This window comes from Pithys albifrons, chromosome 1 (genome assembly GCF_047495875.1).
Source record: "Pithys albifrons albifrons isolate INPA30051 chromosome 1, PitAlb_v1, whole genome shotgun sequence".
In the NCBI taxonomy this organism is placed as follows: domain Eukaryota; kingdom Metazoa; phylum Chordata; class Aves; order Passeriformes; family Thamnophilidae; genus Pithys; species Pithys albifrons.
Genome location: NC_092458.1, coordinates 87,799,710 through 87,827,267, shown reverse-complemented (window position 1 = coordinate 87,827,267; position 27,558 = coordinate 87,799,710). Strand labels below are relative to the sequence as shown.

Below are 27,558 nucleotides of genomic sequence, written 5' to 3'. Positions count from 1 at the left end.
ATAAATAGAGAACTCATTATTTGAGCACGTGGTGTATCCATAAAGTCTAGTTGCAGCAAGGGGACCTGTGTTCCATGGGACAGCCACTAGACAGTGATATAGCCACATCTACACAGCAAAAGTACATCAGCTTCACACCCCTCTGATAGACCCAGTCCCTTAGCCTAACAGTCAACCTCAGCTTGCATACATTCCTTCCAAGTGCTCATCATTCAGCCTCAGCAGAGAGGAAGCCTTTTCTCCAGTACAAGCTGAAGATGAGGAACTTTTTAGGATAGAGGGATCCAGGGATATGCTCAGTTTGTACAATGGAAGAAGACCTTGTCAGTCTTCAAACTATCAGTCTAGCTTCTTTTGTTAGCAATAAAAGGAGTTTAAGAAGTTGAGGCAGACATAGTCATTCTTCCTGCAACATACATTTCTGAACTTATGTACCAGAACAAAATAATGGAGAACCTGGTTCAGACCTTATTGCTATAATTCTCTTCAGCATGCCAGGCCTTGGGAAAAAGATTCAGTCATTAGTAACCTGGCTCAAATTAGGGCTTCAGCTTCCCAGGCAACTGGCTCAAGGCACTTACATCTACACTCATTGTATTAAGCCTACCTCTGGCAAACACTACCTGCATCCTCAGAAAGCTTTGTCAGAATGAACCTAAGACTTTCCAGTTATTCTATCTGACTTTGCACCTTGACAACTAACCTTCATAGATTCTTCCTGACCCTTTCTTCTCCAAACACATGCACACACTGAATAAGGGACACACACAAAATGGAAGAAGCTAATTTACAAGAACATCAAGCATGTCCTAGCACTAGTCCACCCTCCAGAACAGGACCAGATGACTCAAGCAGCTTTCCAAGCCCTTCTGCAGAGCTGCCTGGCTTGAGAGACTTGACTTGAGAGCTGCAAAAGTGCTGTTTGGGAGGTGACCTAAGTCTTTGTCCAGATAATGGGAAGAGTTGCTCCTCTCTACAGAGTTTCTGCAGAAAAATGCCTCTGTGGCATTAATTTGTCCTTCACACATAGAGGGAACCACAGTCAGTGAACAAAATGTCTGTATGAAATGAACAGCCTTCAATACTCTGTCTTACAAGCTTTGCTCACATCAACAAATGACCTCACCATACCTTTGTGAGACTGTCACTTCATGGCACCTGCACATTCCCTGCCCTTGCTATTCACTAGGATATTTGGGATAGAAAAAGTCATACACAGAGATGGTGTAAGATGTATGTATAATGTCATCCAACAGAGCCATTATTCCTGATCAGGAATCATCAGAGACATCATCAAAACAATCATCAGCCAACATAACTTGCCCCAGTGTGCCCCAAAATACAGCCCATGAGACCCTGTTTGCCTTGATTTTGCACAGTAAGTTGTGCTACACACATAAATCCTCAGTAAGTCCAACTGATTACAGATGCCACTCCAATCAATGGTCTTCTCCAGGAGTCCTTCCCAGCAGTTGCCCACCTGTCTCCCAACCTGCTTTTGACTGAGTTGCTAAACATGCCTGAGCATCTGATGATACACAGTTGAAAACCATATGAGCCCTGCAATCAAACAAAACTCTTGCAAAAGGAAAGTAGCTGTTTCTGAGCACCCTTCTGTCTCTCTGAACTCTCTTCTTGTTCTGTGAGATTCCCTGAGACTCTCCCTGAAGAGTCTCCCCACTGATGCCACAGATGCCTTTCCATCATAAAGGACCTGCTGCAACTTAGCAGACTGGCTTGACAATACAGCCTTTGATCCTTTGAGATCAAACCCTGAAGGCCACAGTGCAGTTGAGGTGACCACACTATCACAGAAACCAGAGAAGTCTCTTGCCACAACAGCTTTTCTCTCCTTTATCCTTAGGTCTGGAATTCCATCTCAGCCCTTCCCAGCTTCTCCTTGTTTAACTGTTGGACTTGAGAGCTGGTTTAGGCCTTATGGGTCCAGACTGTGGTTTTGACTTGTAGTTTGAAAGAAACTAAGGGTTGTTTGTTCTCTGTCATTCTGTGTATTAATTTTCTTTTTGCTTTCTTAAATGCCTTTGAAGAAGTGATCCTCAGTATTAGTTGTTTTCCTTCGTTCTCAGGCATTGTATCACTGAGCTACTAATGCTGTTTAGTATTGCAATAAAGAGGGAATTAAATAATAAAAATAAGATATTTGGATGTTACTTTGTATTTTTATGCTGTGTTTTAAGTCTTTGTTGTAGATGGCAAAGGCAGAGAGAAGCTGGGATATAAGACCTAGCTTCCAAATCTCTCCCAAGTCACTACTGAAACTGGCTCGGATCCAGAGTCTCTACTAAAACTGTCAGATTCTTCTGCAAGGAGTGACTACACAACTGCAATCAGCAGTCATTAGCACAGGACTCAGACTGTCAGTATTTCCTTGGAGTCAGTAGCTTACTCTTTCTTCCCACCTAATTCAAAATAAAATGAGGTCATTTGAAAGAAAATGAAGGATAATGTGGGTTTCAAAAGGACAGCATAGGTAATTCTTCCTCTGAAATGCTCTGTGGCCAGCTGTCTAGGCTATTTCCTTGCTAAGTGAGAGATAAGGGTTAAAATCTGTTTAGACACAAGAGGAACTGAGCCTTCTGCATCCTGGCTGGGCTCCCCAGAACACTGGGACCTCAGGGGTTACTGACAAAGTGCATTCTGGTGTGGTCTGCTTGAACTCTGTAGGTGAGAAAGAGGAAGAATGCCTGTCACATTGCTCAGGCTTAAATAGAAGGGCCCTGAATGGATGTGATTTTATTACCTTGGCTTGTGTCACTAAGGTTTAGAAAGCAAAGAGTTGTCCAGCCAGATCACGGACTGTCTCTATGGGTTGTCCTACTGCCTCTCCATTGTCCTGTTTTTATTGGTGGAAACAGTTTTTGCTCTGTTGCTACTATCATGGTTGAAGAAGCCATCACACTGTGATGACATCACAGATAATGGGGAGATACAATTAATATTGAGATAATTTTTTAAAAAATCTGTTACATTGTTTCTTATTTAATACAACCGTGCCTCAAGTACTGGGCCACAAACCCCTATGGCAAAAATTGCATGCTTGTCTATGTGGGGGTAGTGCAGCAATGAATACAGCAGTATCTGACTTAAAGATTTTGTGGAAGTTTTGGATGGTACCACAACATGGTATCTGTCCTGGATCATTTGCCATTTAAAAGGTTTTGTTTCATTTCATCTCTTCTGTCTCTGTCCTATAGCTATAAAATTACTTAAAATAACCAACTTCCTGTTCTCCTCAAGTTTCTGCATAACCAGAGAACAGCCTTAAAAAAAACAACACACCTTAGTCTCATTGCCATGCTACAGCATGGTCCTGAAGAACCTGACTCTAAATACTTGGTGCACAAAGAAATCTCTACTGTTTCTTCAAACAGAATTTTATTTTGATTTGGGATTTGAAACCTTAACACTTTTGTCTTCTGCAGGGAAGTGTTAGGTTTTCTTGGGTCTATAAATCAAACTTTAATTTAACCTTAGTAGGGAATTTTCTGAATTTGTAGACCTTGTATTTGGAAGTATCTTCAGTTAAGCATGATTGAGAATTAAGGAAGCTATTCCTTCACCTTTGCAATCAGTAATTTTTTTTTAATCTGAGAAGTAATTGCAGTCATTTCATGATGATTGTGCAATTATACTGTATGAACTATCATAAGGATGATGATCAATTTCTTAAAAAGTTACTGGACTGCAGTGGAAGCAGGAAAGTAAAAAACAATTATTTACCAAAATTAGCTGCACCCTAATACATGAAATGCTATTTGAGGACATAGGTGACTTCAAGTCTGTGGGTAATTCTGCAGTAATGTATGGACTAGACATTCACTAAAGTTAAGTCTCATGGATCTCCTTCAGAAGCAAAGGTCTCTGTCACCTCTTCAAGATGAAATACAGTACACTTTTAATATATTCTGAATGTCATTCTAACCAATACAGCACAACTCTAAGAACATTTTTGTTGTTATTATTTGGCAAATGAAAACTGTATGCTCAGGACAGATCCAGATCTCTTTGATTGGGCTGTAGAATGGCACAAGAGTCTGTGTACAGGGTTATGTGCCTCTCTTCCTTAAAAAGGCATTTTATGAGATTAAAGGTTTTCAGATATAAATGGTATAATGACAGTGTTGCTCTCAAAAGACAGTGTTGCTCTCAAACAGTGTTGGCAGATCTTTGGACTCAGAAAGCAGTGAAGTAAGTGCTAGCAAATAATAATGAAAACATTTCATTCTCTGCATTTCAATTCTTAAGACCCAAATAAACTGGTAGGTACAGCAGATTTGGAGCTGTTCATACCCACACAAACACACAACATTTTAACTGTGCAGAGTAAGATGAGGATTTTCATCTTCAAGAGATACAGGTGTCTGGTGTCTTCACTGCACGGACCTCAGGTACAAGGGAATAGCATTCAACAGGTGGCCAGACTTTTTCGCTATGACCTGGAAGAAGACTCCAGTCTTGAAAAGAAAGCTGAGAGATCGATGCTTTTTTTTGTTTTCTTTTGTTTTACCCCCAGTAGCTTCCTGCTGCAGGGGTATGTGCCCGGGGTACACGGGCACCAACAGGACCAGGCAGCAGCGCCGTCGCCGCGTAGGGAACTCTCCCGCGGGTCAGCGTCCGAAGCGCGGCCACGGGAAGGTTCATGGAGAGATATCCCACCTCCCCGCGCCTCCTGGGCGGTACGCGCGATGCCCTGCCCGGGGCAGCCGCCACCTGCGGGCGCGGGGCGGCGCGGAGCGGAGCGAGGAGCGCCCGGCAGGGTCGCCGCGGTCGCCGCCGCCGCCCGCCCCGCATTGCGTGGCTCGTGGGAGCAGACCCGGTGCCGGAGGCGGCGGGGAGGGCTGGGACGGGGCCCTGGCCAGGGGTTTCTCTCTCCCCCAACCCCCTCCTCCCCTCGCCGCCGGTTCCCGTGAGGCTGCAAGTGCCGCCGCGGCAGCTGGGGGGCCGGCAGGGGATGCTGCTGCCGCCGCCCTGCCCAGCGCCGGAGTTAGGGCAGCAGCTGGTGGCGGCAGGAGCGGCCCCGGCGGCGGCAGGAGGTGAGCGGGGCGCGGGCAGGTGGGTCGCACCCGGGAGGGGAAGCGGGGCCGGGGCGGGCAGCGCTGCCGCAGGGGCCAGCCCGCCCGCGCTGGGGGCTGGGGGCGCTCGGGGAAGGGACGGGGCGCAGCCTGCGGGGTCTGGACGGGGGGCGAGGCGGGAAGGGATGCTCCAGGGTCTGGCTTTGGGGGTGCTGACACCTGCGGCAGCAGAACCCCGGCGAGGCGGCGTGGGGAGAGAGCCGAGGGCGACGGGGAACCGGGGGCATTTCAGGCTGAGCGCGTCCGGCCGCGCCAGATGCAGACGTAATTCCACGGAGGGACCCCTCCGTCTCCCCTCCCCAAATCTTGGGCAGGGTGGTTTCTCATACACATAGGATCAGGCAAAAGGAGAAATTTCCGTAGAGGTCCGAGGTGTTTTCTCTGGCTGAAGTTATCAAGAAATAATATTAAGGGTAAGAACAGTAATTCATAACAAAACTTTAAAGAGCAACAGGTTGCTTTACTGAAATCGCACGCGCTGGGGAAAAAAAAATCACCTCAGTGATCCTGATAGAAAGCGGGTAGTAGCACCATCTTGCAAACCAATTTATAACACAATTAGGAGTTTTGGAAGGTCCTAGCACTACTCAAAAAAATTTCAACATATGTCTGAAAAGAGTTTCTAAAACCTAATGAATCTGTCCTTAATATCTTCATTTTTACTTATGTGGATGCAGGATATGATACTTAGAATTATTTTCATATATTTGTTTGAAGTGTTTCCCTTTTTGCTGGTGTTTTTTCCCCGCTTGAAACGGGTGGTAAATTTTGCACAGCCATCCTCCTTCCTGTCCGGCTCTGTCCCAAACCCATCTCTATGTGCGTTTCTCTGCAGCTCTGGTGCAAACTAGAATTGATATTGCTGGACGCCCCGGGCTGGATTCAGAGGAGCAGGAGGGGAAGCTAGTAGGGCTAGTAGCCCTACATCTCCTAGCCATGAACAGTGTACTGTTTGGTCATGTGTCGTGGGGGTCTTTGAAAGCTTCTCCTGATTCCCCCTTTTGAGAAGCGTCTCTGTCACTGTCGGGACTTTTTTGCCTTCTGCTCGAGTTTCACCACCTGGTGTAAATTCAGAGGATGTACTGGGAGGGGCAAGGTCAAGGGAGTGTTAGTGAGGCGTTGCTTAGCCTATTTCCCAGGCAATGTAGCGCCTCTGAAAGTATTTATGCTAATTGTGGAAATTAGAGCCCTTAACTCCTGATCTTGATTTAGTCTGAGGCTGGGCAACTGTGGACTCTTTTCACTTACTGTCCTGTGCTTCTCGTCTCACCATGCTGCAGGATTAAGCTCTCTTTTCAATGACAAATGCAAGTTCCAGCCTCAGGAATATAACCATTTCTGTTCCCTGTGCATTCAGTAGAGTCTGGCCATTGATCCCTGTGATGTGAAGTCCAGATCCATACATCTCTTCTAGTTGTGAGAGTGGAAAAATTAGTAGGATTATTATTAGAATATGGTTACTGAGCAGTGGTGAAGGGATCTGATGGCTGTTCAGATGAAACATTGTTTTAAAATCTAGTTTAGATTTAATTGATGTAATTGAAGTTGTTGAAGAGTAGTCAGTTTTAAAGCAGATTGATTATGGCAGTTTGACAAGCAAGCATAGAGAGCATCCCAAAGCAATTTCTTTCATTCTAGGGCAGGATAAGGATGATGTTTGGAGTCAACTGTAAAATTAACAGGATGATCCTGGCTCTGTACCCAGGTGTGTGTCAAATCTTATCACAGTATTTGGCACCACACTGTCCTACCTGTAACCTCTCAAAAAGGGTAGTGATGGAGTGGGTTGCATGCAGGCAAAATTCTGACATAATTCTCAAAGCAGCAATAAAGCAATATTGACAGTTGTGCAGTTATTCTTGTGCTAAATTTAATGGCTCAATGAAAGAATTCAGATCCCAGGTTTGTCAGTCTAACAGCATTTCTGCCATTCTCAAACCTCACTATTTTCTTGATATTTGATAATCTTGTTAGAATTATCTTCTGAAATATGAGGAAAAATGTCAAGTGAGACAGAGGGACCTTTTCAGTTCACTCTCATTCCATCTACATGTTGATTGAGAACTGTTGCATCTATTGTTGGTTGCAAACAACCTCTTCTGCATAAGTTGATAGGCTTTCTCAGTCACTTATTAACTGCAAGAGTGCAGAATGCCTTACCTGCAGTAATTTGTGCCGACGTTTTTGAGAACATTTTTCAGCGATTATTGACTGAGGGAGGGCATTGTCAGAGAGGTGGCAGCTTTAGTACCAAAATTGTCTCTGCTGATGTTTCAAGGCTAATTCCTTATAAACAGGTTTTTTTGCTCAGCTGAGAAAGTTAAGATAGATAAACTGCTCGGCTCACAAAATATGAGATTGTAATCTCTTAATATGTAAATTAAATGATAGTGAAGACAACATGACTCAATTGTAAAGACAATTTCAGAACCTGTTCCAGGCTTGGACACTGACATCAAGCAAACAATTTTCTTTCAGTTTTCCAGTTTCAAAAGTGAGGATAAGAACCATACCTCACACAGACTTGTTACAAATATCTTGGTTGGAAATAGGAGCTTCTAAAACACACTGGGATTTCCATGCAAAAAGCTTTGTATTGTTTCACGGTATGGTTGCCATATGGGAACAGGCAAAACATGGGTTTAAAAGTTTCTGATCCTTTTTCCCACCACTTTCAGTATTGTTCAATGGACTGTTGTGATGCAAAGGGTCAGTTAGCCACTTGTCTGTTCTTCAACTTTCAGTTGGTCCTTATAGCTGGATCCCCTGTGTCTGAAACCAGCTCAACTGATCTAAATCCATTTGGGAATTGGAGGGAAAACTTTATGCTACTGAACTTGGTAATTTTTATTTATTAATGGTTACTTTGGGGCACTTGAGTCTGACATATTAACCTGTCTCTGGGGACAGAGACTACTTGGTGCTGGATACTTTGATGGACAAGACACTGAACACCCATGTGAGTGTTTGATAGGGGTCAGGCAGTTAGTAAGTGCCTGGGTTCTCATTTTTGCTTCTTGAAAAACAGAGCAGGGGGTCCAGTACTGCTAAACAGAGGTGTGACATTGCACATATAGATACACAATATTCTCTTTAGCACAAAGTGAGGGTGATTGTGCTGGGTCCTTAGTTTGGAGATAGACCTGTGCTCCTTAGGACTTGTCAGAGTGCAGGTACTGGTGGTTAATGTCAGAGTGCAGGTACTGGTGGTTAATGGTGACACTCTGCATGCTAACAGTGAGCATTGCAACACAATACACAGGGAGCAGGAATCTGTCATGACACATACAGAGAAGAAAAAGAAGACAGAGGAAAGAAAGATGGATGGGGAACACAAAAAGAGAGAGGAAGCAAGGGTGGCAATAATGCTAGCAAAGAGAACATTTTCCAGTGAGCAGTTCTGAATGTGATGTAAAAAATAACAACTGAAAGTTTTATTTTACTACACAGAGCCCAAATTCTTCCTTTGATCTCTGTACAAGCTTCCTTTTGGCATCTGTGGGAGATCAGTGGAGAGAAGGGAGTGTGTAGTCTTGAATTTATGATGCAGCATGTAGACAGTCATGAAATGGAATTCAGTCCTCTCAAAAATGATTAGCTATGCGTCAAGCAGAAGGTACTCTGAGAGTCCTCAAATAAATGGTAAAAGTCAGTCAATACAAAGACATCTCGCAAACAAAACAGTAGGTAAGTTACCTGAATACTCTGTTCATTGCAGCTAAACTGTTTATTGGCTTCTATTTTTAAAAAAATTAACTCAGTGACTGTGATACCATCTACAGGAATTCATTGATGGACTTTATTATTTTCTGTAATAGTTTGCACAAGTACACTATTTTTGAGACTTCTAACAGTATTCAGCATCTAAAAAGAGTTATTTCATCTTAATAAGTTAGGAGCACATCAAGTGACCTCTCATGAATAAAAATTAATTCTCTACAACTTAAATTATGGGATCAGTTTAGTAAATTTTCCTAGTTAAATTTACTACTTGAAAATAACAATATGGGATCTTTGAAGGATAGATAACAGATTCACAAGAATTCACTAAATTTAAGACAGTTGATGTCAGATTTTTTTTCCAGATGTTTAACATGAATAATCAACATATAGGTCTATTAATCTCCAGAAAGCGCACTTTTATTTGAAAGACTTTGACACTTGATGTCTTTTTGCCTATTGTGCTGCTGCTGTACTTGGACAGTTGGTATCTTGAAGTAAAACATTGGGGTTTGGGATTTCTTTACATACATCTTATGAGAAGCAGAACATTTAGAAGCAACCCAAAGTAAAATCTAATATTGAAGTGTCATTCCTGCTGTAAGCAGTGATGCTGGATTTCTGCCTTCTGTCAGCAAGTCCTTCTAGCACCACAACGCTGCCCAGAGCAGTCTGCTGGGTTTGGCAAGTAGTGGGGCTTCTGACCTGTTTCTTGTCTGCACTTAGGACATGTCATAAACCAGTATAGTGGTCTACAGTATGCTCTGCAAACACAAAAGAGAGCTGGTCCCTGTCATAGGGTGCTGAAGTTGTCTCAGGCAGATTAGGTTAAGAAGATGAAAGACTTTTAATTTTTCAATTTCATGTCATCATCTCAAGGCAGAGCTTAACAGATGTAGTCCTTTCCTCCAAGAAGTACTATCTAACGTGTATTTTCTGCTTTCTGTCCTCTATGCTTTCCTTTTTACCTTGTAACCGTAGTCTTCCTGAAAATGGGGACATTAATATCCCTTTCCTCTTTTCCTACCCTCTGGCTCACCCGTGGTCTGGCACCATTAATTAAGCATTTGTTTGTGAAGTTTGTTTGTTTGAGAACTGCCTGTGTAAAGCAACATCCCTGAAGACAATGTAATGAATGGATGAATGTAATACTATGGGAGTATTTCCTCTAGCCCCATTATTTCCTCTAGCCCCATTGCTCCTGGCTCTAGTACCAACTGGAACAATCAGGGGTGGGAGCAGACTAACTGTTTCAGTGAATGTGCAACAGATCTGTATCTCATACTGGCTGTTAGTGTCAAAGTGTTCACCAGACTCAGGACCTCCAGAGAAGCATCCATCCATGGCTGTGTTCACATGGTCCATTGCACAAAACTCCACAGAGGCAAGGAAAAAAGGAAGTTGAGGCCTGGTGGTGATGGGATTCATCAGTGAATTTACACATTAGGGCCTGAGGTATCACACACCCTTGCATCTTCCCAGAAGGATTCAGGTACCTCAGTGAATACCATTTCAGGTAGACAAAGTACAACAACTAAACTGCAGCTGCTGCACCCCAGAAGAAGAAGAATCTTTTGCATTTCCTGTGGCACATCTGTCAGACCCAATACCTCTGATATTCTAGTGAGGCACTGTGTAGGCAGGTTTAAATGTCTAGACTAATGCCTCAGTAGTTGGTTCTTGTGTCAGGGATTGCCGCCTTGTTCCCATCTTCTTCCACCTTTCACCTCATTGCTGTCTTTGCCACACACAAACACATTTCTGCTCAGTTCTTTGGCACTGCTTGAAACCCTGTTGTGGGAAGCCAGGAGTGAATGGGTCCACAGGTACCACACTCAGGCTGCTATGGTTGCTGCTTTCAAGGTGACCAATTTAGCTGCATGTGTTTCTTAATGCTTTGAACATATCCTTATTGGTACTCCTTAGTGCCTTGTGACTAACCCTAAGCAAGCCAAGCAGTCCAAGCCTGGCAACAGCAATACAGTTTTCAGATCTCTCTCTTTGTTTACATTTTAGAACATGTTTTACATCTAGCCTTTGAGGAGAGATTTAACTAAGCTGTACTAACTATACACCAAGCAGTAACCTCTACACAATGCAGTGTTGCAGCTGTTCAGATGCCATTCTTTCTACACGAGTGTTTTGTAAGTGTTTTGAATTGTGGAAGTTGTTCTTTACAGGAACTTTGTGCTGGAAAGACAACAATCTGCTCAAAGACAATTAATCTATGCCACATATAAGTCCCACTGATATTTTACACCTTCTGCATAGCCATATATTTTGCAAGACTGTCAAATTCTTGCACAAATTACAAAATGTCATACCCTGCTGATGAATTTCCTCCATTCAGTGGCCTTCAGTCTAGGGAAAATGCACAGATTTATAAACCAAGCTGTAATACTAAATCTTCTGCTGCCTGTGTTTATTATTTCAGGGAACCTGCCCACAGTCCTTACCTTACCTTTGGGAGGCAACTGTAATTCTCCTATTCTAAGTATTAGAGATCGAAGGGGATGGATCCAGTTAGTGAATGGCAAACCGAGTATGAAAATCAGCTTTCTAAATAACAGAAATAGGTTCCACTTGTTGTGCCATAATGTCTTTTAAGTACATTTTCCATAAAGCACTGTAATGAGGTTACAAACATTATCAGTGGTGTGTGAATGCATAAGCATGAATTCTTCATATGATTTAGATTTCTGTCTCTAACAAATATATTGGTAACATATTAAGTGTTTTTTGCTTCCTGAGATAGTCTTGGGTTGAGTAATTTCAGCAGCTAGCTAGAGTACAATTACTACTGCTTCCATTTCTCAGGAAGCAGCATTTGCATAGTTAATGGTCTCTGGAGTGTCATATCCATTTTCATGGACATTTTCATACCTAAGCCTTTGAAAGCATTGGTCAGTCAGAAAGCTCTGCTTAATCTTAAAAAGAGGCCTTTAGCCTCCCTCTTCCACAATCAGATCAGACCACATTCTTTGAATACTCTGCCTGGGAGCTTCCAATGGAGAGGTTTGAGCAGTGTATCTCTATCAAGTGGTGCAGGAAGCACAGTGTCAGTCTGCTGACTTGCAGAGATGAGATCTCAACCCTCCAGGCTTAAGTAGCAGCTGGATGACACTTGTAGGGGTGGAAAAATCTCTGTGTCTAAAGAGGATGATGAGTATCTCAAGAACTTTCAAGGACCTGAGCTTTAGTTCCTCAGTGTTAGTAACTGCAATCCATTCCTCTTCTGGAACTTGTGCAACATTTGCTGTATTTGTTTTACTATACTTAAGTACTGAAGTCTTTTGGTTCACAGCCATGAAAGGCAAAGTGTTTAGTTTAAATTGAAAACTAAGGTTCAAATGAAACCACATGGTATGAAATCACCAAAGTCATAGGTAGATTCTTGCTGACTTTGAGCTCTGACCATGGATGCATCAGTAACTGTCACTGGAATCTGACACAGGCAGGATCTGTCACCATATATTGCAAGTAGCCAGAACAAAGCACATTAAGTTTTTGGTAGTTGTTTTGCTGTAGTTAGTTTCACTTTCATAGAGTCTATTTCAGTTTCCAGTTGGGGCACTGAAGTATTTTGTGAAGGTCAGCAAAAACTGAACACAAGGCACTCTTAATGGGAAGAAGCTCAGTGTAACTAGTAATATCCATATATTCTGATCATTGTCATTGGTGAACAACAATATGGAGAGAAGTGCAGTGGTTCTCCATGTTGCTGGACTTTGTGTGCAGTGATAGAGCTGAAACTATTCAGGTAGGGGCCTGATCTAGGCATTTTCCACCCTTTGTCAAACTGGAATTCCTCTAGCTAAGTAGGACGTATCTGATGTTTTATCGTCAGCACCGTAGCTGGCAGCACAGTGCAATGAGAGATGCTGCAGTTGTTAGCATTGAAACCAGCAGTAGTGAGAGGGCTGGGAGCAGATGTGGAGACCTGACAAGAAGCAGTGGTGGAGTGGGAGTTGACAGAGGCATAGAGCTGGTGCTGCCTGCTCTCTCAGACCTAAAGGAAATGTGGGAAGAACATTGTCCCTTGCATGGCTGTTGGAGTGAATGGGGTCAATGAGGTGAAACAAGAGAAGCCCATGAGGCTGAGTGCTCCGTTTGTTGTTTGTGTGAGGATGAGACACTTTTCCTATATAATGTCTTCCTTCTTTCTCCCCTAATAACTTATTCTTTGCACTGTACATCAAAATGTTATTTTGTAGAAATAGACTTAATCTCTGTTAATGACATGTCAGAATAGCACTGGTTTCAGGTAGGGACTATTGCTAGTTATATCTGCATGTGGTGACATTTTTAGGAACCTTTAGGTTGGTGACAGTGCCTGGCAAATGACTCTAAGGATCCCAATGACATCCTGCAAGAAAATACTATTCACAAAGATTATTACTGAGGAATAGATTATTTTAATGCCACTATATGGAAATAATGTAAATTACTTACTCTGAAATTACTTATTTTTCCCAAAGTTTTATAGTTTGGCCAAAATATCTTTCCTAAAAGCAATGCCATGATAGTTAGTGGTCAGAATTTTTTAAGAGAAATGTTAATCTGAGAAGGGATTTGTAGTAATCTCAGTTTCTTAATCAATATGTCTGTTGCGATGCTCACCAAGGTGATCGGTGCAGTTACTAAACACTAAAGGAAATCTTGGTGCTGTAGTTTCTGTTAACATTGCAAAAACAGCAGAGCTGACACAACAATTTGTATCCTCTCTCTTCATGTGCCTTGCCCAAAGAACTAGTGACATGTAACTGAAAATTGTTGACAGCTGTACCAACAACCTGGGGAACACAGAATAGTGTAGGTGACACTGAGGGTGCAGTTTGTTCTGACAATCTGCTCTTGCTGTTAGCAGTTTGCAAACTGGCAGGTAAGTTTGGAGGGATGTCCATTAAAAACAGTAAGATCTTGTAAATTATAAAGAATATACTTGTGTGCAACGCATGTGGAGTATTAAGATTTTGTTTTTATAGGCAGTATTTGAAACAGCCCTACATTATATGGCCTTATTTGAAAGCTCTGCTTGTAGTAAATCAGAACACATTGAAATAGCTGTCTCAGAAATAAGAAGGGTGGGGTTGACAGAGCCAGGATTTGAACACACAATTCCAGACAGTAAAAAAGGTTGACAACAGCTTGGCATCCAGATACTGTCTTTCATCCAGAGATCTGAAAGAGCTTTTAAAAATGTCTAATTATAGCATAACATGTTCCCATTTTGTATCAAGGATTATCAAGTAGAAAACATACACAACTATAATTTTCAGGTTCAGATTTCTATTGTTAGGTACTTACATTCATATTCATGTCATTAATCTAAATACAGGTTTAGATGGCAACTTGCGTTCAAGTTTGAAAAATGATCTGATTTCCAGGCCCGAAGATAAAAAGGAGGAATTTTTGATGAGCATATGAAACATGTAAAAGCCTAAATATTTTGTTTCTCTTTGGGATTTGTGCTTTTAAGTTTTTTTTTTCTTTTGGTAATTTCTCTCTGGCTTTAGCCATAATTGCCAGCTAACATACCTCTATGATGATTTACACTAACATTAGACCGGCTTCTTCAGGAGCAAAGCAACATAAAAATTATTCAGGTATATAATAACCTTATAACTAGGAAGGAAAGAGAATTCATAATTCTTAGTTAAGCATGTAACACAGCAGTGCTGGTGTATACCTAACAATGCACATTTCCTCCTAAATGAAGTATTTTAGGTGAGCAAGAGTTCACATCCTGTGGGTGAAAAGGATGATGAGACCTATACCTCTTAAGTAAGAGAACATGGTTTCACTACAACAGCTGACAGTGGTGTTAGATAACTTATGTCTCTCATCTTTCCATTCCAGTGCTGTGGGTTGGTAAAAATTGAACACATTGGGATCATAGAATGGTTTAGAGTGGAAGGGACCTTGAAGATCATCTAGTTCCAACCTCCCTGCTGTGGACAGGGACGCCTTCCACTAGATCAGGTTGCTCAAAGCCCCATTCATCCTGATCTTGAAAACTTTCAAGAGTGGGACATCCACAACTTCTTTGAGCAGCCTGTTCCAGGGTCTCACCACCCTCACTGTAAAGAATATCTTCCTAATATTTATTCTAAAGCTCTTTCAGTTTAAGGCCATTTCCTCTTGTCCTGTCACTATATCCCCTTGTAAAATGTCCCTCTGCAGCTTTCTTGTAGCCCTTTTTGCACTGGAAGGCTGCTATATGGTCTCCCCTCAGACTTATCTTCTCCAGATTTCTTATGTTGGTGAATGTGGTACTCCAGGTAGGGTCTCATGGAAGTGGAATAGAGGGGGAGAATTGCCTCCCTTGACCTGCTGGCCAACCAGGATATGGTTGGTTTTCCAGGCTGGAAGTGCACATTGCTGGGTCATGTCAGCCTTCTCATCCACAAAACCCCCAAGTCCTCCTTGAGCTGCGCTCAGTAGCCTTGCCTGTACACTCTGCCTGTCTTTCCTGTATAGCCTCTCTGCTTTGCCTGTATACTTTTTTTGCCAGTTTAATTGTAGGTGCTCTAAGTTAATGTTGCAGCATTGTTTCATCCAAAAAGTTCATGGAGGACAATTTTTAAGTTGAGATGTTTCTAAATTCCAGGGACCTGGTTCTTTTTGTACCAGCCAGCTCCCTTAATGTTTCCTATACCTGAGGAAAATACCTTTGAGAATTAAAAGTTCACATTCTCCCAAGGGTCCTCAGCTATCAAATACACTGTTGAAACAACAGGCAAGTGGGTGATACACAGAACAGTCCTGTAGCTACACTGGGGCATGCAGGGCTGGGGCTGGCCTCTGTTTGTTACTGGATTTGGGCAACTCCAAAGATGACATGAAACTATTTTTGTTTCACCTCTTCTGGTCTTATGCCAAGAACAGCTTGGAGAACCTGGGCATGACTTGTACATCAACATTTACTTGCATGTAATTATTTGTTGCAGCACATAGTCTCTTCTCAGTCAACTGTTTAATCTATGGGTGGTAACAGATGCTTAGATTCATTGCTTTCTGTTACTTATAATTCTTATTAATAGAGCAATAAAATCCTTATCTGCATAGATTATGTAAATCTTAGAGAGGCAAAAAATAAACCTCTCTTCCACAGTTTATTTAGTTTGTAAAGCTCACTGCAGTCCTGACATCTGTTTAACATGGTGCATGGTTACAGTGCAACTTAAATGGTTAAGAGTAATAATTATATATAAAAATATGCAGATGTCCTCAGTCTGAACAAAATTCATAACTACATAAAATTGCAAACCTTATCTCAGCTCTTACTCACTATGCCTCTGTTTTTCTTAAGTGCCTGAAGAAGCAGAAAGGATCTTGTGGTTCCTCTGCATGTTGCTAACTGACCTGTCCTTCTCACTCTGTCTGCTGGGACCATTTCTTCAGAAGCATTCTCCATGTTCCAAGACTACACAGATACATATAAAACTACAATAACAGGAGCCTGACATGATATTATTCTGGGAATACTCTCTGACTGTGTAAATACAGATTGCGTGATAAAGTGAATCTTAGCAAGTTGAAAAATCAAAAGGTCATTCTCATTCATTCTATACTGAGATGAAAAATTAAAAAATGGATGAATAGAGCAGCACAGATTTGAGCTCATGTTGTGGAGCTCAGTCAGTTATTTCTTCAGCTCAGTCCTAGTTCATGTGCTGCTGTGACTGAAGTTATTTTAGCTCATTTCAACAAAATAGCAAAATAATTGTTCAGGTCCAGCTGTGATTTGAGGTAAAGCTCCTGCTCTAGCTACAGGGTGATTTAATCATGCATAAGCAATCAGATAATTACAAACTGAACATAGGTAATGTTTAAAGCAGGTCCTGAAATTTTAATTACCTTTACACAGATTTTAATATTTGTTTAGAAATTTATGCCAGGAATGAATTTCCTTCATAGTTCTTCATTTAATGTTTGCTATTCCATAGTCTTAAATTATTATTAGTTTAGAAATTAGTAAGCATGTCCACAACTATTGGATCCTTTTATGATCACATAGTATCAAGAGAAAGAAAGTTTGACAAGTGTTGTTTGTCTGAACAACTCTTCTGCACTCATAAATTAGAACAGAGTTTGAACCTTTGTTCAAAGCTATCCCTTCTTTCTGTCTGCCTCCTGGTTTCTGGTGCATTTTTCTCACGGTGCCCCTACATTTCCTGTTGTCACACCTTTCCCACACTAGTAAGTTTGATTCAATCCTCTTGCTGTGTGGTCTGGAAAGCGTGTTTGGAGGTTCATGCTTCGCAGGTGAGAGATGTGTTCTTCACCTTAAGTTAAAAGCCCAGCTTTCAGACCTGAGCTGGGCATTTCAGCAGACTGTCAGTGTGTTCACAAACAAACCATCAAATTCTTATGGTTCTGTGTGAATAGGGAAGAGGGGGACTGAGAATATGTTGGATTATATGGCTCTGAAGGAAAAATGAGGGTAGGATTTGACAAATTGTGGAAGCATATAGAAGTTGTACCAGAACAGTTCTTCCTTTCACCTAATTTCTTCATTCCCTACTAGCTGTCTTTATTCAGCCATTTGTTTTGCTAGAGTTGTATCAGAAACAGGTCTATATAGGTCTACATTTTTACAGGTCTAAATAAGATACTCTGGCTTAGGGAGAGCTGATCTAACTACAGTAGTTGATCCATTGCAATGTGTCAAATGCATTAACAGTAAACTTGTCTCAAGGCCTGAACTTCTTAAGGTGATGGACCTGTGTAACCACACTGGCTTGAAATCTGTGTCCTTGAAAATGAGACATCAGGGTTTTTTTCCCTGGAAACTGTGTTGTTTTAAAGCTGCAAGTAAAGACTATTTCTGCTTATTTTCACTGGGCTGACATGATGCAAAATTTATTCAGCATGGCCAGATCCCAGAAGATGCAGCAAAGCTGATAGTTTTACTAGAAAGGCTGAAGCCAGGAACAGCAGGCTGGCAGACACACTGATGGTTTATGTGTTTTTAAATACATGAATACACTAAATACCAAACTATAAACATATATTTATAAATCCAGAAATGTTAATCACCTAAATACAAAAAATCTGAACAATGGTAGTGTCTGATTCATAGTTCTCAATAGAAGATATGATGACAAACACACACAGTAAGAACAGTTGAGTGAAAAGTGACTCACCTTTGAAAAAGAAAAAGGAACAATTGCACTTGAATTTCTGGATTTCAGCAAGACAATCCTCAGTTTTTGTCTCCTAAGTATAGTTTGAGTATTGACTCTTTCTGCTGGTCTTAATGTATGCACAATGATATGTTTGGGGAACTTACCCAACTGAATCCTACAGTCAGGATAGAGAAGAAATCAGTGTGTGTTTTTAAAAACACTCTGGATATATGTGTCATTCAGTGGAAAATTTAAACCCCAGTGAAAATGTATTGGCCCAAGAATATAGCAGGCTTGCAAAAAATGGTTTTTTGAAAACTAATGATGCATAGTCATAGCCGTAAGAATATTCATTGCTAATGATGAGACTTACTATTAGAAATATGAAGTCCTTTTGCCTCAGGGATTAAACAACTTACAACTGTTGGAGATGATGATGGGACCTGAGGTGGGAGGTTAATTACCAGCTCATTCTGAAATGAGCAGTCAGGATTTTTTCTGGAGAGAGTATTTGGGCAAGTTATATAGAGATGTGAATGCATTTTTTTTTCTGTATCTGTACGTAAATTTTGGTGTATGCTGTAATACTGGGATGCTGATAACAAAAATAATACACTCCTATAATCATCACATCTTAATAATCTCTCTCTAAAATAAATAATAGAAATTTTCCCTATCTCTCCAGAAAGCTCTTTGCTGGCTTCCTCTAAACTCTGAAGACATGGTCCCTTGATACTGATGTTCCAGACAGAGCTATTAGTGCTGAGCCTCCAGACACAGAAATTGAATTTACAGGCTTGATGTCCTAAGGCTTCAAGGAGCTGAAGGAGAGGAGAGAGACTTGCATGAAATAGTATACTTTCCGTAGTTTAACTTTTGGGAAATTAAATAAACATTTACAAATAAAATCATGAAAGCATTTTTTAAAATCAGGTGCATAGAAATTAGCTGCTCATTATGTTCTCCCGCTTGCAAATAAATTGTAGTAAAGAATCATTTGTCTTGCAAGAGTGTGGTAGCAAGGATTAATTTAATGTTTGTTAGGAAGTCTTAGATCCTTGGAGAGAAGCTACACAAGGAGTACACAGTATCATTGTCATAATTTTATATATAATAATATTCTGTTCTTTTGCTGAGGAACAATTATTCAGCCTCAACGTCCTCCATCCTCCACAGAAGAGGTCAAAGCTAATTATTACCTATTTACAGGCTAGGGAAGCAGGGATTCCTTTTGCTGCATTCAACATTGCACAAGTAAATGACAGAGCAAGAAATGAAGCTGGCAAGAAATTAGGCATATGCAGTGAGCACTCGAAATCTCAGTGCTGTGGTTGTTTACTGAAATGCCTCAAACTCCTGTTTTCTTAGTGATATTTCTGTCGCTGATGGGTTGAGTTCAGAAAGTGGTTACAAATGCTAATGTTGGTTTTGTGTTCCCCTTGATTCCTTGAAGAAGAGCTAATAGAGTGCTTTGTTTTGTTTGAAATTGTTTCCTTCAAGTTTGCAAATAACAAAAGAAGTGATTATACTGTCTTCCGAATATTTAGGAGCAGTCTGCCTTGACATTTTATAATTTGGAAAGGTGATTTTGCTGAGTCTTTAGCAAAGTTCTTTAACAATCATAATCTCATAATCAAGATCAACAACAAAAGCATTGAGTGATTTGACTAAAATTTGCAGCTCCCAGTCTTTTCTGTAAATGTTTGTTGCCTTGACTGTTGTGGTGGTACTTTTATAATGCCAGTCTGCTACCTTTAAATAGAGTTTTCTAGTTTACAGAAATCCAGCTTTGCTCAAGTGCATTTCTGTGGTACACCTTTGGTCTGTCTTTTCAATAGTGGGAAGGGAGATCTATTGATAGATTAATGTTAAGAGTATTCCCTTTCACTTTGTATCATATTTGCTCTTTTAAATGGCTACAGATCTGGTACATTTGGACTTAGCAAGGGTGTACCATCAAAAAGAGGAAAAGTCTGACATCATTTAGTCAGAAGCCTCAAGAGAGTTCCAGGTTCAGTGTTTGCACTTCCCCTTCTAAGTGTGGGCAGCTTTCATGAAAGTGAGCTATTAATGCAATAACCTCTTGCTCATCTATATTTATTCTGCTCTTGTGGCTTTGTCTTTGCTCTGTTCAGTGCATAAGTCAAAACAAAACATCACACCATTGCTAACACTGCAGGTTTATCCTGCTATCTGAACATCAAGTAAGGCTGGTTCTGCTTCACTGCAGTAGCACCCACAGGATAAGGGCTCTGGATCTGGAACTTATCAGGGTTTTTTGTTTATGTTTGAGACAAGTATACATGTGACCGAGACTTCAACTTTTACTGTGCTGACACTATAGGAAACACTTTCCTTGTCAGTAAGTTGATATGTCAACACCAAAAGTAGTTTTAGCAGTTATAACTAGTGGCCAGTTTTTAGTTGGTTTTCTGGGCATTTTTTTTTAGATCGACTCTAAGAGGACTGCCTAAACAGCTGAAACATCACAGCTCTGCTGAGTGAATTAACTCCTCAACAACCAAAGTTTAGATGATCTACAGCAGAATTCAGCATCACATTGTTCTCATTTTATGACAATGACACATCTATAGCACCCTCTACACACATTGGCTTTTGTTATGTCCTGAGGCTTCAATCATGCCCCTTGGAGCTTTTAGTAAAACTGTTATGAGACATGCAACATCACATATACCCTTCCTTTACCAAAATGCTGTCCATGTCTTTGCCCCACACTGACTCAGGAGAAGCAAGCCTCTTGGAGTCATGCAGTGATGACATCCTCTGGAGAGAAATATGTTCTGTCTTTTGCTTTAAGATCTTGTAAATCTATTAAATCTCTGGGTTTAAGTTTGTTATTTGCATCCCCCTGTTCAAGTCTAGGGAGATAAGAAGAGAAAACAGCAAGTTAGCTGCACTTGGGATTCTCGCCAGTCTTTGTGGGATGGAAAATTCCTTCCTAATTCCATATCTGACTTTAAATTTGACCCTCAGCGTGTGAGCAAGATAGACCAACATACGCACTTAAGAAAAAATAGATCCTATGTGTCCTAGCAGGACACTGGTGCAACTTTTTCAGGGTCCCACTTTAGCTGCTGCCAATCAGTGAAGCTTTGTCTTCCTTCAAGCATCCTAGAGTGTGTGGGTAAATTGGGCATCAGAAAAAAATACTGTCCTCTCCCTCCTGGAGGCTGTCCACAGAAGCCTTGAAACATGAGATTTAGTTACAGAGTTCATTTCAATGCAGAGCCACCAGAAAGATGAGTATGTTGAGCACAGCACAGAAAACCACTGGTGCCCAGAGCAGAGTTGTAGTTCTGTATATTCTGACATTAGTGATCATTCATACATTAAAACTGTCTTCTTCAGCTTTTGTGTTTGTCTTAGCTTTTAACAAACAAGGTTTCATTTTACAATCTAGGGGACTGATTAGAACATATGGAATAGGTTCAGAATGAGATTGATCTCTGAGTGATGTCTTCAGAAATTCCTCTTCTCATGGATAACATCCCTTTAACAAAACCTTTGAGATCTATCCATAAACTAGTTTTTAATCTATTAATTGCAATTTTTAAACTGATCAGTAATACACCTTGGACATGTCTGTGTTGTACTGTATATAGTTGCCTTTATTTATTCATTACCTCATAAACAGAACAGTGTGTTTTTTTAAGAAAACTATGGTTCAGATTAATCATATTTATTTCTCATTGAGTTTTAGATAGAATACTGACTTAAATAATTTCATTGTTGTATCCAGATTGCTATTGGGGTACATATTTATAATATATATTTGTAATAATATATATATTATATTGGTGCCTATAATTTCCTGGGCCTTCCTTCCTTAGTAGTTATTTAATAACTAGATACACTTGAAATTCTCTGACCCTTCATTTTCCCATTTTTCCATGAGTTGTTCAGTATCAACACTAGTGATTCAGAGAACTCCTCATTTAGTTTATATAAGACTCCAGGCCTGTTGATTTGAAAACATTTAATTTTAGCAGATCTCGTCTCACATCTCCTTTTATTACCTACAGTGAATTTTGTTGGGCTGACGTAATTTGGGATGATACATTCTACAGCTTCATTCCAAGGACAAAACAATGTGCGAAGGACAAAATGTTTATTGGATATTTCCGCCTTTTTTGGATTGTCATTTGCAGCTTTATCACCTGCATCTAGCAATGGGCTCATGGCCAGTCTCAAGCACATTTTATATTTATAAAAGCATCTTTTTTGCCTCTTTACCTCTGTTAACTATTTAGCATTTCCTTCATTTTATGAATTTCCCTCATAAGTTCCCTGCACATTTTATCTTGGAATTTGTTATTAACTTTTATTTTCCCCTTTCTTCCTTGATACAAACAACTGAATTTTAGTATTTTTATTTCCACATTTTATTCCAGATAGTTTCTGGCTTAGTAGAAAAATTTTTGTGCTTGGAAGTGCATTTTTGGTCCATAATTGGATAGGCTTAACACTTTAATTTACATTTCCCATTTCATTTTACACTACCAGTCAGTGGGAACAATGATTGTTGTATACTTTCAAAGTTTGTCCTGTTTAAAGCTCCAAACCTAAACTGTGGAACCAGCCCGCTCTTACTGGTTGATGCCACATTCTGCTTGCACATCCTAATTGTAACCACATCACCAGTACTGGTACCCAGGCAATTGCCAGATCAAGGCAAGCACTTAGAACTTCTAGTCCATCAGGAACAATTCTGTGGCTGAGTTGTTCGAGCTTCCACCAGGAAATTTTTAAGTTACCATTAGAGCACTGGGAAACTTAACCATCATTTTCTTACTGGCTGCCTAACAGTTATATCAAATCCCCCACAACAGTTTATTTCAAGTTAGCAAGGGAATTGTAATAAGAAGCAGGCAGAAAATGTGAGTAAAAAGTTATTAGGAACAATTCCAGTGTGTTTTGCAAAGGAAGCATGAGGGGTTGCCTGAAAATCCCTGATGTTTTTCCCCCTCACACTGGCTGCTCATGTTTGCTCCATGCTGTTTGATGCCCCTGCTGTTGTGCTTGTGTGAATGTTTATAGGGCTGGGCTGTAAATAAGGGCACCAAAACCCAATCAGATTTTTAAAATGTCACCAGTGAGGATGTGTTCTGATTTACAGCAGAGTCCCCTGGAAATTTCATCAGCCAAATATCCATCCTTGCAAGTTTTAATACTAAAGTGAACAAAGCACAGGATATTTTGTACAGGTGGAGAGCTAAAATGGATATAGGTTGTCTTTCACACAGCAGCAAATATAGAGTACTTCTGTAACTTCAATGCTTTATGAGCAGTTTTGACTCCAGCTTAAGGGTTCTCTACTCTGAGGTAACATAGGATGCACCTTCAGAGAGAAAAGAGAGGAAAAACAGTTAAATGGCTGGGATCTTACTGAGCATGGTGAAAGCACATTTAAAAAGGACCATCAGAAGGGAAGGCTGTCTCTTCCACTATGAAGTACATTTTTGGTTTATCTTTGTCACTTTAGGTGTAAAGGGGAGTTTGGTTCATCCCCTGGTACCGCACTCTTGTTGTTGCTGGGGAACAGATCCTTAAATCAAGAGGTTCCTCACCATTTGAAGCTTAAAAATGGTTTGTATTTCCTCTCTCCAGTTCATTTCCTCTGATTTCCCAAGGGCAAGGGTAGCATTTCATTCTCTGGGCAGTTTATCGGGTGCCAGGAAAAATTATTGGGGTAGCTCAGGAGAGGACAGAATGGTTTTCTTTTGGTAGGTAGCAAGATTCCTCCCAGGAGAGGGGAAAATATGGCTGAGAAATTGTGAATGAACATTTGGTTAATGACATGAGCTTCTTCCATTCTTCCTGAAAGAGTCACTCTTGTCACCTGACTATTCTCTTACCTTTTCCCACTTTCTCCTCCCACACTGATAAAAGCACCAATTATCTCAGCCCTTACTAAAAATCTCTCTGGGATGGAGTGAAGTCCTGCAGGTGGGGGGCTATCTCCTGTGGAAAACATTACTGGAATTGGACAGGCTTATCTAGCTCTGGCCCTCTCCTGGTACTCCTTCATTTGACATATTAATCTGGACAGCAGCACAACCAGGCAGCATAATGCCCCAGGACAAACAAAGCTACACACATAAATATCTAGTCAAGGTAGCAAATGTGGGTTTCGTGGTTTCTTCTCTTTTTTCTTCTCTTCTCTTTTCTTTCCTTCTCTTTCCCTCTTCTCTTCTCTTCTCTTCTCTTCTCTTCTCTCTCTCTTCTCTTCTCTTCTCTTCTCTTCTCTTCTCTTCTCTTCTCTTCTCTTCTCTTCTCTTCTCTTCTCTTCTCTTCTCTTCTCTCTTCTCTTCTCTTCTCTTCTCTTCTCTTCTCTTCTCTTCTCTTCTCTTCTCTTCTCTTCTCTTCTCTTCTCTTCCCTTCCCTTCCCTTCCCTTCCCTTCCCTTCCCTTCCCTTCCCTTCCCTTCCCTTCCCTTCCCTTCCCTTCCCTTCCCTTCCCTTCCCTTCCCTTCCCTTCCCTTCCCTTCCCTTCCCTTCCCTTCCCTTCCCTTCCCTTCCCTTCCCTTCCCTTCCCTTCCCTTCCCTTCCCTTCCCTTCCCTTCCCTTCCCTTCCCTTCCCTTCCCTTCCCTTCCCTTCCCTTCCCTCCCCTCCCCTCCCCTCCCCTCCCCTCCCCTCCCCTCCCCTCCCCTCCCCCTCTCCCCTCCCCTCCCCTCTTTTCTCTTTCTGTCTTCCCTTTTTTCCACTCACTTAAATAAGCACAGCAGAGCCGTTTCTTTATCACACTCCTGTTCCTGCATTTTTCCAACCCAATTAGGCCATTACCAGGGCTAAATGAGGCATAGAGCCTCCAAAAGTCACACCGTCGTCCCGGAGATGAAGCGTGTAGAGCTGGCAGGCAGGTGAGGTGGCTGGGGCTCACTGGAGTGTGACCCTGGCTGTTTTTCTCCTCCAGAAAGATCACCTTCAAAAAGAAGTGAGGGGGAAATCAATTAAAAAATATTATTTGAAAAAGCGCTGTATTAACAAGAGGTTGCCACATTGTGGCCAGTTAACTTGGCTGTGTTTCTTAGGGTTGCATGGAAGAAGTGGGTGGACACAGAGTCTTCTGATTTCAATGTGGCAAAAAGGACTGTGAAGACCATGAAAACTCTCACATATCTTCCTGTGGTTCTGATACTAGTTTTTCCTCGCTGGTCAAGAGTTCACTCTCTGCCCCTATGTCTGCAGTGGGCACTCCTGCTCTCCTGGTGGACAACTGGTCCTCCAGTACCAAGCTCTCTTTTCAGCTAAGGGTCTTCATGTCATTCATATCATGCCAATTTGTGCAATAATGCGGGATGCTCTTCAGCTCTTTCCATGACACAAACCCTGTATTTGCTTCTGCTCCCAAGCTGCTGGGAACTCTGTGCTGGATATAGGAATGATGCAGAGGAGGATGTCTGTCATCTGTCCTGCCCTAGAGGTCTGGTATCCCTCACCAATCATTTTTAAGTTATAAACTGGGAAAAATTATGTTGTAATGTCTAACACAAAAGGAAAAGGCTCTATTTACAAAGGCAGAGAACTCAAAGCTTAGCAATTAGATTCCTCAAAGACAAGCCTGGGGACCTCCTGCTTTATTTCAGAGAGGAGCTTTGCCAGAAAAGATGATAATTTTCCATCCTTTGCTGCTTTAAGAGCATAAGATGTTGTATACTGAAAGAAAATTAATGCATGCATTTTTATGAATTTTATTTTTGTACCATGAAAAGGATGAATGAAGTTCTTTGCTCTGAATACAGATTATTTTAGAAGCATCATTTTTGCTGTCTTTACTCTCACTGAACAGTACCTTAATTACCAGATAAATCATATGAAACTTCTTGAAGAATATGTTGGTAGAATCAGCTGCAATACTGAATTCACCAGCTAAATGAATCTAGAAGTGAGAAAGATACAATTCCTAGTCTTTTTGTGGTTTAAAAGCATGATAATAGATCTATTGAGATAAATGTATTCCAAAGAAGCCCACGCTCAGGAATTAATAGACATCTTCCTCTGGATCTGGTTGTAGCGGTTTGAGGTGTTACTCTTAAAACAGCACACTTCACCTGGGGAGTCTCCCCATCAAGAGCCATGTTCCTGGTCTTCTTCAGTGCCAAATGTACCTGACTTAGTTAACTGCATTGTCGCAGCAGTTCAAGCTAAACTGCCAGAGTTTGCAGGAAAAAAGCTAAGGTGAGGGTTTGAGCTCTATTTTGATGATGCTTCAGAGCTCCTGATGAGCTCCAATGGTGATGCAGTAAAAAATCCCAGGTGAGATTGTGGTATCTTAGGTGATTGTATCAGCTAAGGAGAGTGACGGGGAATTTTCAATAGAGGAATGTCACTCAGGGCTTTATATATTTTGCTCAGGGGAATGCTGGAGTCTCAGTTGTGAAGAGAAATGAATTTGAAAGAAGTTGAGATTAATTATGTTATTCTAGGGCTGGCTTTTATAAAATTAAGATTGTTTTTCACAAAAGTTTTTCCTTAGGACTTTAAACAAGTGCTAGCTAGTGTCTTGTAAGGCATTAGCCCTGTAATTGTCTAGCACAACATTTTTTAAGCAGATATCATTGTCTACTGCTAGAGGCAGGCTCTTATATCAAAGGGGCTGCTGATTTGAAACTGGATGGTGATTTCCATCCTCCCCCTACATTACTGGGCAGAAAACATGCATGTCAGGTTCAGGATGAATTCTGTAAAGAATTGAAGTTTAATTATTGAAAAAAAACTATTTGTGCTTGTTACCTCCATCTTTTACAAATGGAAATTTTGCTTCTTACAAACTTGTAAATGGTATGATAGATCCCTGAGGAGGGCAGGTGGAGGAATGGCGGAGAGGGACACTGGCTGCCTGAATGCTGCTGCTTGCCAGTACTGGCTGTATGTCATAGGTCTGTGGTATCTTACTGACATCTTCAGCAGGAAAGGGCAGCTCCACAGGCCCAACCAGCATTTCTTAGGTGAATAATATAAATAATCATAGTGAATAAACATGTCCTTTCGTATCACATTGATCTTCCAGCCCATTGCATAGGCACATAAGGGTCACTGTTCCTATTCAGGGGTCAGTGTATAGCATACAGTGTTGTATTCCTCCCTGTGCCCCAGCCCCCATGGGACATGCTAGCACAAGCCAGCTCTGCAAGGAAAAGTCAGCAAAACCTGCCTTCTCTCACTGTAGGACTAGAGTGGGACATGTGCCTGGCTGTGTCAGTAACTCACCTCCCCTTGTTCCTGCAGTTCTACTCTTGAATTTCTTCTCTGCTTCCACTGATTTATGTTTAATGATTTTATGTGTTCAGCAGAACTTCTATCCTTACTAGAGTTCAGCATTTACCATGAGCTTTCTGAGACTCTATTTACATTGAGTCTGGTTTTCCCTTCCCTCTTCACTCCTGCCTTCTTTAACAGGAAAAGTTTACACATAGTATACAGGCAAAAGAAATACAAAAATAGAAAAGAGTGGTTTGGTATTAGAATAAAAGGAAGAGAGATAAGAAAACTGGAGAAGGAACAATAATTATTCTGTTCAGATAACTATACAGAAGAGAAAATAAACAATGGGGAAAAGGGAACAAAAAGAAGAACAACATCCTGGGACAGCAG

General features: G+C 41.1%; 1 protein-coding gene across 1 annotated transcript in view; it reads left to right on the top strand.

Moving 5' to 3' along the window:
• The first annotated feature begins 4,855 nt into the window (after window positions 1-4,855).
• Window positions 4,856-27,558, top strand: part of CASR (calcium sensing receptor) — a 75,534-nt gene continuing 52,831 nt past the window's right edge. The window contains exon 1 of the mRNA XM_071572054.1: window positions 4,856-5,054. The gene's annotated coding sequence lies outside the window, so the exon portion shown is untranslated. The remainder of the gene's footprint in view (window positions 5,055-27,558) is intronic.